Genomic DNA, 14,717 nt, shown 5'->3' on the forward strand with positions numbered 1-14,717 from the left:
AGGCGTTTTCCTGGAAGGAGTGCCATCCACCACGGAGCTTTTCATAATCTGTTTCAATTTTCTTCACTCCCCCCCAACATTCCCCACCAAGCCCCGCCTTGCTTCGCTTGACTGGTCGGAGGACATGACATTCACTGCCTCCCGTGCCTCCTTCGGCTTTGCGATTGGACGCACCTCCTGCTGCTCTGCCCAATCGCAAAGTCGAAGGAGGCACGGGAGGCAGTGAATGTCATGTCCTCCGACCTGTCAAGCAAAGCAAGGCGGGGAATGTTGGGGGGGGAGTGAAGAAAATTGAAACAGATTACGAAAAGCTCCGTGGTGGATGGCATTCCTTCCAGGTAAACGCCCAGCCCAGCCCCCCCCCCGAAGGCGTTTTCCTGGAAGGAGTGCCACCCACCACGGAGCTTTTCATAATCTGTTTCAATTTTCTTCACTCCCCCCCAACATTCCCCACCAAGCCCCCCTTGCTTCGCTTGACTGGTCGGAGGACAGGACATTCACCGCCTCCCGTGCCTCCTTCGGCTTTGCGATTGGGCAGAGCGGCGGGAGGCGCGTCCATAGGCTTGGCCGGGTCGCCGCAGCACCCTCCCTTCGCCAACCCTTTGGCGGTCACCGGTGGGCTTAGGGTGCCTCGGCACCGACTTCGCTGCCCCTTCCCCGTCAGCCAACATGAGCCGTAAGGAAGGGACTATCGTGGCCGGGCGGGGAGCGCCGCCTTCTTTCTCTTTTTCCCGCCCCTCCCAGCCCAGCCCCCCGGGCGGGGAGGGGGGAGATCCAAACGTGGGAGGGATAAAGATTCTGGGCAGCTGCCGACCGTGCGGAGCGATCTGCCGGCGAAGGGCGGGGAAGCCAGCGGCTGTAGCAGCTGGTGCAAGAGGCTTCCCCGCCCTTCGCCCGTGGCCAGCAGAAGATCGCTCCGCTCGGTCGGCGGCTCCGGAGAGGCAGGAACCGGGCACTAGCCTGCCTTTTGTCCCCCCCCCGCCGCCGCCTGCTTCTCTCTCTCTCCTTCCCCGCGCCGCTGCTCCACTCGGTCGGCGGCTACGGAGAGGCATGAGCCGGGCGCTGGCCTGCCTTTTGTCCCCCGCCGCCAACGCTGCTGCCCGCTGACTGCGAGCGCTCTGCCAGGCGGCCAGGAGGAATTCAGGGCGAAGTGCGTGGAGGGTTTGGCGTTGAGGTTCGGGAGGCTGCTGGGAAGCCCCCCCCCCCCGGCTGTATTAAAAGGTGACAGCCGGGCGGCAGCGTTTTTTTGCGGTTTTTTTTGTTGTTGTTGCACGGATTAATTGACTTTACATTGTTTCCTATGGGAAACAATGTTTCGTCTTACGAACCTTTCGTCTTACGAACCTCCTCCTTCCACCAATTAAGTTCGTATCATGAGGTATTACTGTATACAGATAGTCCTCAACCTAAAACTACAATTGAGCCCAAATTTCCATTAGCTAAGCAAGGCAGTTAAGTGAGTTTTGTCCCATTTTACATCTTTTGCCATAAAAGTTAAGCAAATTATGTAGTTGTTAAGTGAAACTGACAATGACATTGTCATATGTCAGCCGGTAAGATTAGAAATTGTGATCACGCAAGACACAGACAGTGCAACTGTCATCTATACATGCCAATTGCCAAGCACCCAAATTTTGATCATGCAACCATGGGGATGTTGTAATGGTCATTAATTGTGAAAACCACTTAATCTACTTTTTTCAGTGCCGTTATTAACTTGGAATGGGCACTAAATGAATGGCTATTAAGTAGAGGACTATCTGTGCACAAACCAAATTGATTAGCATGTTCTAAGATTACTGAGAAATGGATCAGGGTAAGAAATGAAACAAAGATTCCCAAGAAAAAACTTTTATTTGTGAAAATACCCGCAAAGCCAGTCAAATGGTTTATAAATCTGGAACTCAATTACCCTGCTAATAGGAGTAATGATGCTGCTGAACCTAGGGAGCGCATGTCAAATATGGTATGTTTTGGGTAACACACTAGTGTTTACCAACGCCTAACAACTATTCTCAAAAGCACATGCTGTTCTCATGCAATTATCTGACATCTTGGGAGCTGCATGAGAATGGGGGTATGTGTGCGTTGCCATGCAGCCTCTGGAGGTTGTGCGAGGGGGCCACGCTTTTGCACAACCTCTGGAGGCTCTAAAAATCAGGCAAGTATCAGATAGTTTTCAGAAGCCACAGAACCTACACAAAAAAAGAATGTGAGGCCTCGTGTGACCTGGAGCTGCCTCAGAGACCTGTCAACAGAAAAAACACCACCTGAAGGTAAATGACATGGCAGATTCTGAGGAATCGCACAATTGTTTGATACTTTTCAAAATATGTAAAAAATTATTTCTCATGTGTTTTTGTGTGACACACACACGTAAGAGTCCCCCTCTGAGGGAGATAGGCAATTCAGAAATGTGAATAAATAAAATAAAAACGTTAACTGTTTTCCAAAATGTTGACATGCCAAGCCCAAACGTTTTACCCTCACATAGACCCTACTAAACATAAGGGGCTGTTTTACATTTTTTATAAAAAAGGCAAAAAAGCATTTTAAAATGTTTGCTGGAGGAATCCTACTAGTCCAAAAATTTGGAAGGTGAAATATTTAAAGGAGAAAATAAAATGTTTTTTTTCCCCACCCATAGGAAGAAAAGGCTGGTTGGCATTTCAGCATGACCTGGTTGGTTCACCACATGCTGATAACAGCTATGTCTGAAATCCATTCTCATGAAGTTGATCACTTATGTCTTGTACTGACTACGGTAGAGAGAGAAAGAGAATTTGTGGTCTTCTAAGTCTTGCTGAATTACAGTGCCCTGCATCCTTCACATTTCCTGTCCTAAGGAAGTTGGGAGTTTGAAATTCAATGAAATGTAAAATGTCACATGTTGGTTACATGAATCTACACAGATAGATATGATATTTATATTTATAATATTTATATTTATTTACTTACTTATTTACTTACTTATTCCAAAACGGAGTCAGAGCTGCTAACACGTAAGATAAATACAACAATAGTAAAATAGGGAAATAGAACAATCAGATTAAAATCAATAATATAATAAAACAGTATCCTAAAAGAACCATGTATACACTGCCGTCAATCTAATATTATGGAAGGTCAAGTGATTACCTGGTCCACCGTCTGTTGCATAATAGGATATTTGTGTTGTAGCCTGTAAAGATTCCTACAGGCAAACATATTTGCAAAAGAAACTGTAAACAGTAAAGATGAAAAAAAGATTTGATTACTTAAAAGATTCCCAGTTATGTTCAACAACTGGATTCTAGTTGCATTTGGTTTTTATGCTACTTAGAATTTACAAAAGGCCTATATTGTTTTATGCTGCAGTGTAATGATAAAGGAAAGTAATCACATAAAGGTGGGATTGCAATGCTATGCACTCATTTAAGTAAAGGGTGGGTTCTAACTTACCTCGTTGCCATTCGCTTCCTCCTGCGCCATGTGGGCGTGTGCGCGCAAAGCGCAGGGGCCCAAAATTTGCAAAATATATTTTTTTAAAAGCCAAAAACAAGATGGCGACTCATGCGCAGTGCCGGAAACTTGGCTTCTGCGGAAAGCAATAAACATCACAATCTCTGGAACGTTTTAAATTTTTTTTATTGTACTAAGCTACAGTAATTCATCTGTTTTGTCCATGGTCTTGTAATAGGTCTGTATTGTTCTTCACACCCACCCACCCCGGAACTTTAATCCCAGAGAGTAGAAAGTATGGAACACAGTCTCGGAAAAGTTCTGGTTCCTCTTGGATTTTGAGATACCGTAAATTGCAAGATACACACAAAAGGGGAGAATTTTGTTAATCAGTAATAGAAGATTCTCTCCCCTCTCCCGCCTCTCTCAATTAATAAAGATCAGAAACTATATTGCAAACAAAGACCAGGCACTATTCAAAGATGTCTCCGTGGTCATGTGGCCGGCATGACTAAACACCAGAGGCACACCGTTACCTTCCCACGAAAAGTGGTTCCGCGTTCGGCTTCGGGAGACATCTGGGAAGCCGCGCGGCTGTTTTAAAAGGTGACAGCCGGGCTGGGGGGCTTCCCAGCAACCTCCGAACCGAACCCGGGGTTCAGAAAATTTTTGCCTCTTCTTACGAACTTTGTTCGAGTTACGAACCGGCGTTCGGGAGGCTTCTGGGAAGCCCCGCCGCCCGGCTGTCACCTTTTCAAACAGCCGCGCGGCTTCCCAGCAGTCTCCGAACGCCGGTTCGTAACTCGAAAAAAGTTCGTAAGAAGAGGCAAAATTTTTCTGAACCCCGGGTTCGGTTCGGGAGGTTGCTGGGAAGCCCCCCAGCCCGGCTGTCACTTTTTAAAACAGCCGCGCGGCTTCCCAGCTGTCTCCCGAAGCCGAACGCGGAAGTTCGGCTTTGGCGTTCGGCTTCAGGAGACAGCTGGGAAGCCGCGCGGCTGTTTTAAAAGGTGACAGCCGGCCTGGGGGGCTTCCCAGTACCCCCCCCAAACGCCGAACCCAGGTTCGGGGGGTGCTGGGAAGCACCCCAGGCCGGTTGTGACTTTTTAAAACAGCCGCGCGGCTTCCCAGCTATCGCCGAAAGCCGTTTTTTTTGCCGGGGGGGGTTCGTTGCACGGATTAATTGACTTTACATTGTTTCCTATGGGAAACAATGTTTCGTCTTACGAACCTTTCGTCTTACAAACATCCTCTTTGCACCAATTAAGTTCGTATCATGAGGTATTACTGTATTTGATTCCATACATTTAGCTTACTGTAATGTGATTTGTTTGCTTTGGGCTGATCTTTATTCTTGCACTTTTGCCAACTAGCTGTGTTTGTACAAATTATTCAGATTTTGATTATTATTATTTACAAGTCAATAGCTCGGGTATTTTCGACAAAAGACTTACACCCTCAACAAAGCAAATGTTTTAATCCTGATTCTACAGTTATCAGCATAACTTTCTTTCAAAGTAATCAGAAATTGTTGCCATTTCTGAGAATTACAGGTAGGCCTCAACTTACCACAATTGAACCCAAAATTTATGTTGTTAAATGAGAAATTTGTCATAAATTTACAGTGACCATATCTGTCCTTTATTAAAAAGGGCAATCTTTTACTTTTTTTAAAAAAACCCTGTCCTTTAGATTTTTTAAAAAATTAATCCTTATTTTGGGTTTTGCTATTTCATTTTTGTTCATACTACAGAGTTATAAACACAAAGAATTAAATGTTTGTATTCTTATGAACCTCTTTCAGATTTATCCCTTTTGAGGATTATACTTTATTTTTTTCCAAGGTGGGGAGCGTGCAAGACCGGCGGCAATGGAGCGAGACTATGCGCTGCATTGCTGCTGCCGGAATAGTGTTTCCACCCATTCTGGGTCCTGCCCATCCCTACGTAGCGGTCTCCTGGAGTTCCGCATTCCCAGAAGGCTTTTCACAGCCACCTACCAACTCACCTCTGGAGGTGCCTGGAACTGGTTCTTTGTCATTCCGTTTGAAGAAATCATATAGAACTGTGATGTCAAACCTTTTTTCCCTTTGGTGCCGAAAGTGCTATTGCACCTATGTGAGTGTCCACATCCATAATTCAATGCCTGGAGAGTTCAGAAATTGCCTTCCCTGCCCCCCTGGAGGCTCTCTGGAGGCCCATTTCCCAACTTCTTGTGGGCCCGGTAGGCCTGTTTGTCACCCTCCCCAGGTTCCAGATTCTTCCCCGGAGCCTGGGAAGGGCAATTTTGCCCTACCCGATTCCCCTCCGAAGCCCTCCGGAAGCCAAAAATGTCCTCCCAGAGCCTCTGTATGAGGCAAAAATCAGCTGGCCGATGCGTGCCTGTGTGCTAGAGCTGAGCTAGGGTAAGGGCTCGTGTGCCACCTGTGCCATATGTTCACCATCAATGGTATAGAATGTTTGAAATGAGATAATACAGCTTTTATCCCTGACATGAGCGACAGAGGAAATATTTTTTTAAAAAAACTCTGTAAAATTGGTAGCTGTTTAGATGTTCTTTAAGAATTATTACTTCAGTAGCTTTTGTATTATGTACATTTGTATGTTTGTGTGTTTGTGTATGATCTCAGTAAAATTGAGCAGAACAGCAAACTAGATGTGTTTGGAAATATACTTTTTTCCATCTGTTTGCCAATCAGATATTTAACAATTGCTACTAATCCATTTGAACACTTTTAATTAATCAATTTTTTCTAGTTTTTTATTACAATGTTTATAAACTCTTAGTTCTCTTTGTAATTCGTAGAACTATTTTTTTTAATGGTAATTTCATTTAAGATTACAATTTACAACAAAGCAACAATTTACAAAAACTAGTGTATCTGTAGAGGAAGAAACTCTTAAAGTTAATTTCTAGGTTCATTGTTCAAAATATTTTTGGTATGTGCAATGTTAAAATATTTTGCTTCATTCTATATTTATAATTTGAGTGTGAGTGATTTTTTATAATTGTAATATTTCATCTATTTTCCTTTAATGCTCAAATTTTAGGCTTTTTTATTTTTTTATTTTTTAAATAATTCAAAATTATATTTTCCTACAAGAATGGGTCTTTATAATTAACTCCAAAATGTTATTTCAAATTTATCTGAACCCATAGCCATTTGAAACTTTTTAAAATAAAAAAATTAATTTCTCTTTTGCTATTTATTCCTTAATTTTTGTCCTTAATAACTTCCTTTGGTAAGGATTGAAGGAAACTCCTTGAGTTCTGTAAAACATATTGATTCAAAGATTCCTAACAACTAAAAAACTCTTAACAGGAACTTTTCAAAAGTGATTAAATAGAAAGTACATATTGTTTCAAAGGTGCTGACTCTGGTTTGATCAAGATGGTAATTCCCTCATCTCCCTGAGCTCTAAACTCGCAGATCATTGGAGTGGCCAACTGTTCAAGACCAGCAGTGGAGACCAGCAGGACTTTCATCTTCCTTTTGTAAGTGGCTTGTTTATTGTTTTCTGTACTTATGTTATTCTTATTTAAGTAGTAAGTGCACAAAATCATTACCTTTTTATATATATCTGTGGAACCTCGTGGGATGGCCCAGGCAGGTCTGAAGACAATATAGGGCTCGGTTCCTGTTTGATAATTGGTGACTCCAACTCTTCAGAGAAGTCCCCCATTTCCCTTGAAGTAGAAATTATCTCTAAGCTTTTAGGTTACATAAACATTGTCGTGTATTTTCCCACAAAATCCCACCATTCCCAGGGTTTAAGGAGAAGGGGGAGGTGGTCACCTGGGGGCAGAAGAGCGAGGAGTCCTGAGAAGGTCTTCTTCTTCGCTTGTACAGCAAAAAATAACCTGTACTCTTTTCCAAATTCTCTATGAAGAAAAATAGACATGGCAGAAGACTTGGGAAGCATGAAATTCTCTCCTACTGCCAGATTCTTCGCATTTGAGATAGCCACACTTACCCTGCACCACTTTCTTTCTGCCATCGTGAAAGGTGGTAATCTATTCAAAAGAGAACTCCTCAGCCAAAGGAAGCCTAAAAGGCCATTAACTTGGTTTAGACAAGGTTCCAATCGCTCCCATTAAAAATCAAATTGCCCCCCTGTGGGGTGTGGGCCCCCCATGATGATGCGGTTAAAAAGTTAATAAAAAATTAATTTTTTATTGTTCTGAGTGCTCCTCTGGACTACCTAGGTTTGATTTGCCTCTGGGGACCCCACTTGGTAATCAATCACATGACTTGCCACGCCCACCCCGTCAGATGACCTTCAAACCATTCCCATCCGGTCACATGACATCTGATCACATGGCTGGCAAGCCACTATGGTAGGTAAGGCACTCCCATCCGGTAGCATGAGCTTTAAGCCAGTCCCAAGTCACATGATAATCAATCCACTCCCACCTGGTCACATGGCCAGCAAGCCACTCCTACCAGTCACATGACCATCAAGCCCCACCCACAAAATAAGCCAGTAAAAATTTTGGCTGCCCTATATTGGTGGTGTCCCACCATGCCCAGGGTTTAAGGAGAAGGGGGAGGTGGTACCTGGGAGCAGAAGAACGAGGAGTCCTGGGAAGGTCTTCTTCTTCGCTTGCACAGCAAAAAAATATCTGCAATCTTTTCCAAATTCTCTGTGAAGAAAAAAAGACATGGCAGAAGAGTTGGGAAGCATGAACTTTCTCCCCTACTGCCAGTTTCTTCGCATTTGAGATAGCCACACTTACCCTAAACCACTTTCTCACTGCCATCGTGAAAGGTAGCAGTCTAGAGACTTCACCCAGTGAGAATGGGCAGCTAAGCTCCGGGTAGTGGCTTTTCAGGACAACTGTCAACATCCAGGTAAACAATGGTCATTCTCTATGCCTACACAAGGAGGGCAGCTCACCTGGGTCTATGGGTGGCTGGTGGCTGACTCTTTTGGTGACATTTGGCCTCTATGTTTTCTGTGGGTAGTTGTCTGTTCATGAACAACAGAGAAGCACCATCATTGTGGCACAAAGCACAGAGGGAATCATGGCATCCTATGGCAGAAGTGACTTTTAGTCCAACTCTCTCCCTCCACTTATTTTATGAGTTATGGTGGCTGCATACCCCTACCTCTATGGTTACATGACGACATTTGGATGCTCGGCCATTGCCTTACATTTGTCACTGTTTGCAGCATTCTGGAATCCATGTGATGCCTCTATTTATGACTGCAACAACTTACAAGGACTACTCTTACCGATAATGTGACTTCACATTAGAGAAATGCTGTACTGATATATCTTCCAAATAAATTTTGAAGCATTCACTGCCCTAATAAATATAGACATTTCTTTTTTCTTTAGGAATGGGTTTGATAGTAGCAAATATATTCTATTTTAAATTTCCAAATATACCCTAGGAACAAAATAAAAACAAAAACAGACATCCAGTTCAAAGCAACCAGTTTCACAACTTGTACAAAGTCAGAAACAATGAAATATGAAACCACATGCTTCACGGAAACCCAACAATTTCTTATTTTCTTTTAAATCCAAGTTTGCATTTTTAGTTCTAAAATATTAATTGTTTCATATAACTATATATTTTTTTCTTCCTGCAATGCCGCCGGCGACTCACCAGCCGGCGCGGGGTTGCGGCATGGGACCGGGGAAGGAGGCCGCCATGTTGGGGCGGAGCCTGCGGCCCCTCGTCATCCCTAGGGGCCGCAGTGACGAAGTTTGGTGGCGCGGGCCACCCATTGGCCGGGCGAGGGTGAGGCAGCCCTATAAAAGGGGCTGCCTCGTGGCGCAGTTACCCTCGCCCGGCAGTTTTGGAGACAGCCCTGCTGCTCCCGGACGTCGGAGGAAGGCCCGAAAGCGGCGAAGCGCGTGGGCGGCGAGCGGAGGCTCGGGCCGACAGCCAGCTGGCGAAGGGAGCCCGACAAGCCTCTGAGGCCGACGCGATCGCCAGGGCGGCAGTCCGGAGGCGTAGGCCGACGGCGCACGGCGGAGAGAGCGCGGCAAGGCCCGGAGGCCTCAGCAGTCGCGTGGGCGGCATTAGGAGGCCCGGGCCGACAGCGCCTGAGGCATCGGCTGTTAGTCGGGCCTCCTCTGGTTTGGAGGGGGGTGGAATAATGGTGAGAGGCAGCAGGGCAAAACCTGGGACCCGGCGGCGGGCAGCGGGGGGGCAGGCCGGCGCTCAGGGCAACCCCCCCATTGAGCCCCGCCGTACGGGAAGGAGAAGGGCCCCCAAGAGGACTTGGGGGGAGGCCCCTGGGGCTGAGCAGGACAGCAGGCCAAGCAGGGAGGGCAGCTCCAGGGGGGAGGAGACCACCAGGGGGCGGGCCCCAAGGCGTCAGGAGGTGACCCCTAGGGCAGCAGGCCGCCGCCAGGGGAGGGCCCCAGCCAGGGGGCCACGTGGCGGCAGGAGGGAGGTTACCGATCCCGGGGAGGGTGACCCCAGCCCATTTGAAACGAGTGGGTCTGATGAGGGGTCCCCCCCAGCACGGGCAGTTGGGAATGAGGGTACAGGGGTGGAGTCAGTCTCTGTACCTTCACACCTTCTTTCTGCTTTACTTGAGAAATTGGAGGAGGGGCCAAGGAAGAGGGGCCGGTCCCGGCACGAGGACGCCAGGGGTGCCATGAGCGCAGAGGGGACCCGAAGCTCATCGGAATCTGAAGAAAGGTCTCAGAGGGTGCGCTCCGACCGGCGCGCCAAGAAAAGGCGCAAGAGGAGACGTGGAAGCAGGGCCGCTTCTGCCTCGGAGGAGGCTGATGACGACTCTTTACATTGGGGTGAGTGCCCGGTGCCCGGGCATCGTTGGTCCCGGCCACGGGGACCACACGCAGGGTACGGGCGGTTAAACGCAAGTCACATAAATCACATAGCACATGGCGTTCGCGCACGGCAGCCCAGGTATGGGGGAGGGGCCGAAAACGTGGGATGACAAAGAGGGGCAGGAGAAGGAGGGACCCCTCAAGGGATAGCTCTGAGTCCACGACCACAGAGTCCACTGATACCTCCACTGTCGACAGCGACAACCCTTTTGCCCCTGGCCTCCCTGACACTCCGCTTAGCATGCACATGTCACAGGCCCTTAAGCGAAAGATTTGGCGCGGGGCTTATGTCGATATATTTAAGATTCTGTTGCCGGAAAAATCTAAGAAGGACAAGGACAAGGAAGGTAAGAAGGGGGCTGCGGAGTCAAAGGACGTCAAGATGGATAAAGGAATTTTATCATGGGCATACGCCTTTCTGGCATATCACTCAGTGGTTGTCGAAGACGATGTACACAAGACCCACGAGCTTATCCTATATATGAATATGATATTACGGGCTTATCAGGAGTTTGGTGGGGAGGCGTGGAAGCAATACGATGAGGATTTTAGGAGGTTTGCCGCACACAATAGGCACTGGCCGTGGGACATGCGGCACAACGATTTGTGGCTTCAAGCCACGCAGCAACCCGCCACCCCGGCTAGCGGGCGGACGCCTACAGGCCACCTGCTGCTGTCCCAGGGAAAAGAGGCTACCCTCCCCCGCCCGGGGGCGGTCTCGGGGACCCAGGGCTCGGCGCAGCGGGGTGCGACGAGTTCGCCCTTTCGGATCCCGCCGTACTGTTACGAGTACGGCGCCAGAGGAGCCTGTGCCAGGCCAGCTTGTCGCTTTCGCCATGCCTGCGCGTTGTGTAATGGCAGACACCCGATATCAGCCTGCTATAGGGGCAGGGGGGGAGGCGGCAACAAGCCAGCAGTTGGCCAGGCTAAGGCCCAGGTGCCTGGAGCTCAGGGCAAGGGGGCCAACCCCCATTAAATTGGATAGGTTGAGAGACAGGCTTGGGGGTTTTCGCCCTAAGAAAGAGGCTGAGTTCTTGGTTACAGGTTTTTCGGAGGGTTTTAGAATTCCGTATAGGGGGCCCAGGATTGCTTGCCTGGCCAAGAACCTTAGGTCAGTTTCCGGAATGGAACACGTGGTTCGGGAGAAAATTATGAAGGAGGTGCGGGAGGGCCGGGTGCTGGGCCCCTTTGAGAAGCCGCCCCTGCCTTCTCTGCAAGTATCCCCCCTGGGAGTGGTGCCCAAGCGGGCAGCGGGGGAGTTCCGGCTTATTCACCACCTGTCTTTTCCTCCGGGTAACTCAGTTAACGATCATATTCCTGATGACCTGTGTTCGGTGCGCTATACTTCCTTTGATACGGCGGTCTCGGTGGTTCGAGAGTGCGGTCCGGGCGCCCTGATGGGTAAGTGCGATATCAAGTCGGCCTTCCGGCTCTTGCCGATTCACCCCGAGGATTTCGACCTCTTAGGTTTTCAGTTTGAGGGGGGGGGGTTTGTTGATCGGGCCCTCCCGATGGGTTGTTCAGTTTCATGTTCATTGTTCGAGAAGTTTAGTTCCTTCCTAGAATGGGCCCACGTGAGGAGTTCTGGGATCCGGTCAGTGGTCCATTACTTAGACGATTTTCTTTTCGCGGGGCCGGCGGGCTCTGACGAATGCCAGCGGGGAATGGCAGGTTTTCAGGGGTTGTGCGGGGACCTCGGCGTGCCTCTGGCGCATGAGAAGACCGAGGGGCCCACCACTAGGCTTACATTCCTGGGCATTGAGGTGGACTCGGTTGCCCAGACCTGTCGGCTTCCGGATGACAAACTAGCGAAGCTGCGGGACACAGTTAGGGTTGTTAGGGCCGCCAGAAGGGTGACCCTTAGGCAAGTACAGGAGCTGGCGGGTATGTTGAACTTCGCTTGTAGGGTAATAGCGCCAGGCAGGGCGTTTATGTTTAGGCTTTACCAGGCAACGGCCGGTCTCTCCAAGCCTCACCACAGAATCCGCTTGACGGCTAGCGTGAGGAAGGACCTGGGGGTGTGGCAGGAATTTTTGCAGACGTATAACGGGGTCTCCTTCTGGAGGCAGGACATGCTGTTGAAAGGCGACTTCCAGGTGAAATCCGACGCAGCCGGAGCAGTTGGTTTTGGGGTGGTCTGGAAGGATAGGTGGTTTAGGGCAGACTGGCCTCAAGAGTGGCAGGGCACCGCAGTGTGCAGGGATTTGACGTTCTTGGAGCTGTTCCCAATTGTCGTGGCTATCGAGCTATGGTCCCCTAGCTTCACCGGTAAGACAATACATTTTTGGTGCGACAACATGGTGGTTGTACATGTTGTCAATACACTTTCTTCCAAGAACGAGAGAGTGATGGGTTTGGTGCGTCACATGGTGGTTAGGTGCTTGGCCCGGAACATGCTTTTCCGGGCACACCATGTCCCGGGGATCAGGAATGGGGTAGCAGACGCTTTGTCAAGGGGGCAGTTGGCTAGGTTCCGGTTGCTTGCCCCACAGGCCGCGGAACAACCGGAGGCACCCCCCCCGCTCCTGTGGCAGATTGGAGGGCCGACGTGAACAGGGCAATGGACCTGTCCATAGCAGCAAGCACCAGGAGGTCATACCAGCGGGCAGGTAGGGAATTTTGGGTTTTTCGTCATGATAAGCGGTACGACCAGCTTTGGCCGGCCCCGGTGGAGCACTTGCTGGATTTCTGTTCTCTTAGTAAACGCCGGGGGTTGTCAGCCCGCACAATTCGAGGCAAACTGGCCGGACTGGCTTTCATAGCCAAGGCCAGGGGTTTCTTGGATAACACAGGTGACTTCAGGATTAAAAAGGCACTGGAGGGGTGGGTCAGGGAGAAGGGCCCGCCCCGGGGTGATACGAGACGCCCCCTCAAGTTGGCCCACTTACGGGCTTTGGGTGACTTGTGGGACAAGCTGTGTCGCTCCCAGTATGAGGCAGCCCTTTACCGTGCGGTTGCGGTTACGTTGTTTTGGTGCGTTTCGTATAAGCGAGGTTTTGGTGGCATCCAAGTTCGATCACTCTGGCCGCGCCTTTACAGCTAGGGACATTCGATTTCGGCGGGGCTCAGTTTTCCTTCGGCTACGCTGCTCCAAAACAGATCAGAGGGGCCGGGGCGCGACGGTCCAGCTTTCTAAGACCAGCCAGAGGAAGGTGTGCCCCGTGGGGGCAATCTCATCGTATTGGGGCATCCGGGGAAGTTACCCCGGCCCGCTTTTCTGCCATGCATCCGGGGACCCTCTCACTAGGTACCAGTTCTGGGCTATGGCAACCAAGGCCCTTGCCCGGATGGGCCTGGACCCCAGGCGTTACGGGACGCACTCTTTCAGGATTGGCGCAGCTTCTTTTGCAGCCGAAGTTGGTTTCAGCACGCCAGACATACGCGCGGTGGGCCGTTGGCGTTCTACAGCTTTCCGGGCCTACATCCGTCCTTAGGTGAGTGGGGGCGGGACAGGGCGCGGCCCAGGTGGCCGATTCTAATGCTACTTTGTTTTTTGTCTCTTCCTCCCCCCCCTTTTTAGATGACGTGCAGGGGGCCTGTAGAGTCCTGATCTGTGGCCACAGCATGGTATACTGGGCCGAGCGGCGGGCTCAGGAGACAACGCCAGGCACGCAGTTGCAGCTGGACCGGCATGTTAGGGTGCAATGGCTGGGTCGTAGAGGCCTACGTTGGTTGGAGCTACTTCCCTTGCTGTTCAACAGCGGGAAGGTGCAGGGGGTGCCGGGATGGTTGGTCTTGCATGTGGGAGGCAATGACCTGGGAGCTATTACGGGCGTTGACTTGCTGTGGCACATTTGGGATGGGTTGCAGGTTATTTGGAAGCGGTGGCCGGACACCCGCATCCTCTGGTCCAACATTTTGCCCCGTAGGGTTTGGAGACATGCTAGAAATCCCAGGGCTGTCGATGGGGCTAGGAAGAGGGTCAATCGAGCAGTCCGGAAATGGTTACTCCGTGAAGGGGGTGGGGTGATAGACCACCCCGACATTAGGGCATCCCTCAGGGACTTATATAGGCAGGACGGTGTTCATCTGTCAGAAAGGGGTAATGACAAATTTCTAGCAGACCTGCAGAGGTGCCTGCACATTCATGTGCGGGGGGGGGAGCAGGGGGAATAAATTAAAATTTCACCCCCTGCTGTGGCCGATAGGGGGCGGAAATGGGCGTAAGCAGCAACGGTGATCTCCTTTAGGGGCACCTCTACTGAGGTGAAGGGGGGATCTTCCTCTCGGATTACAGGGCTCGACCGGCCCGGGTTCGTTGAGGGGGGTTTCTCCTGTGGCTCGCTGCATGGATATTATCAGTGACCAGTGGCGAGCCATCCCACACGCCAAGGGGGCGTAGCCAGGGGCAGGCCGCAGGTGTAATTTTACCATGACCCTGTACCCAGGCTTGGAGCTTTCGCCCAGAAGTTGCTCAGTTGAGTTTGTGTTGAAGTTAACTCCGCCCCCATTTGAGTTTATGC

At 49.8% G+C, this 14,717-nt stretch overlaps 1 pseudogene; it reads right to left on the reverse strand.

The window, feature by feature from the left end:
• LOC139159540 (perilipin-3-like) overlaps nucleotides 1-14,717 on the reverse strand; it is a 252,743-nt pseudogene that overhangs the window by 12,493 nt on the left and 225,533 nt on the right.

Source organism: Erythrolamprus reginae, chromosome 2 (assembly GCF_031021105.1).
Source record: "Erythrolamprus reginae isolate rEryReg1 chromosome 2, rEryReg1.hap1, whole genome shotgun sequence".
Taxonomy (NCBI): Eukaryota; Metazoa; Chordata; class Lepidosauria; order Squamata; family Dipsadidae; genus Erythrolamprus; species Erythrolamprus reginae.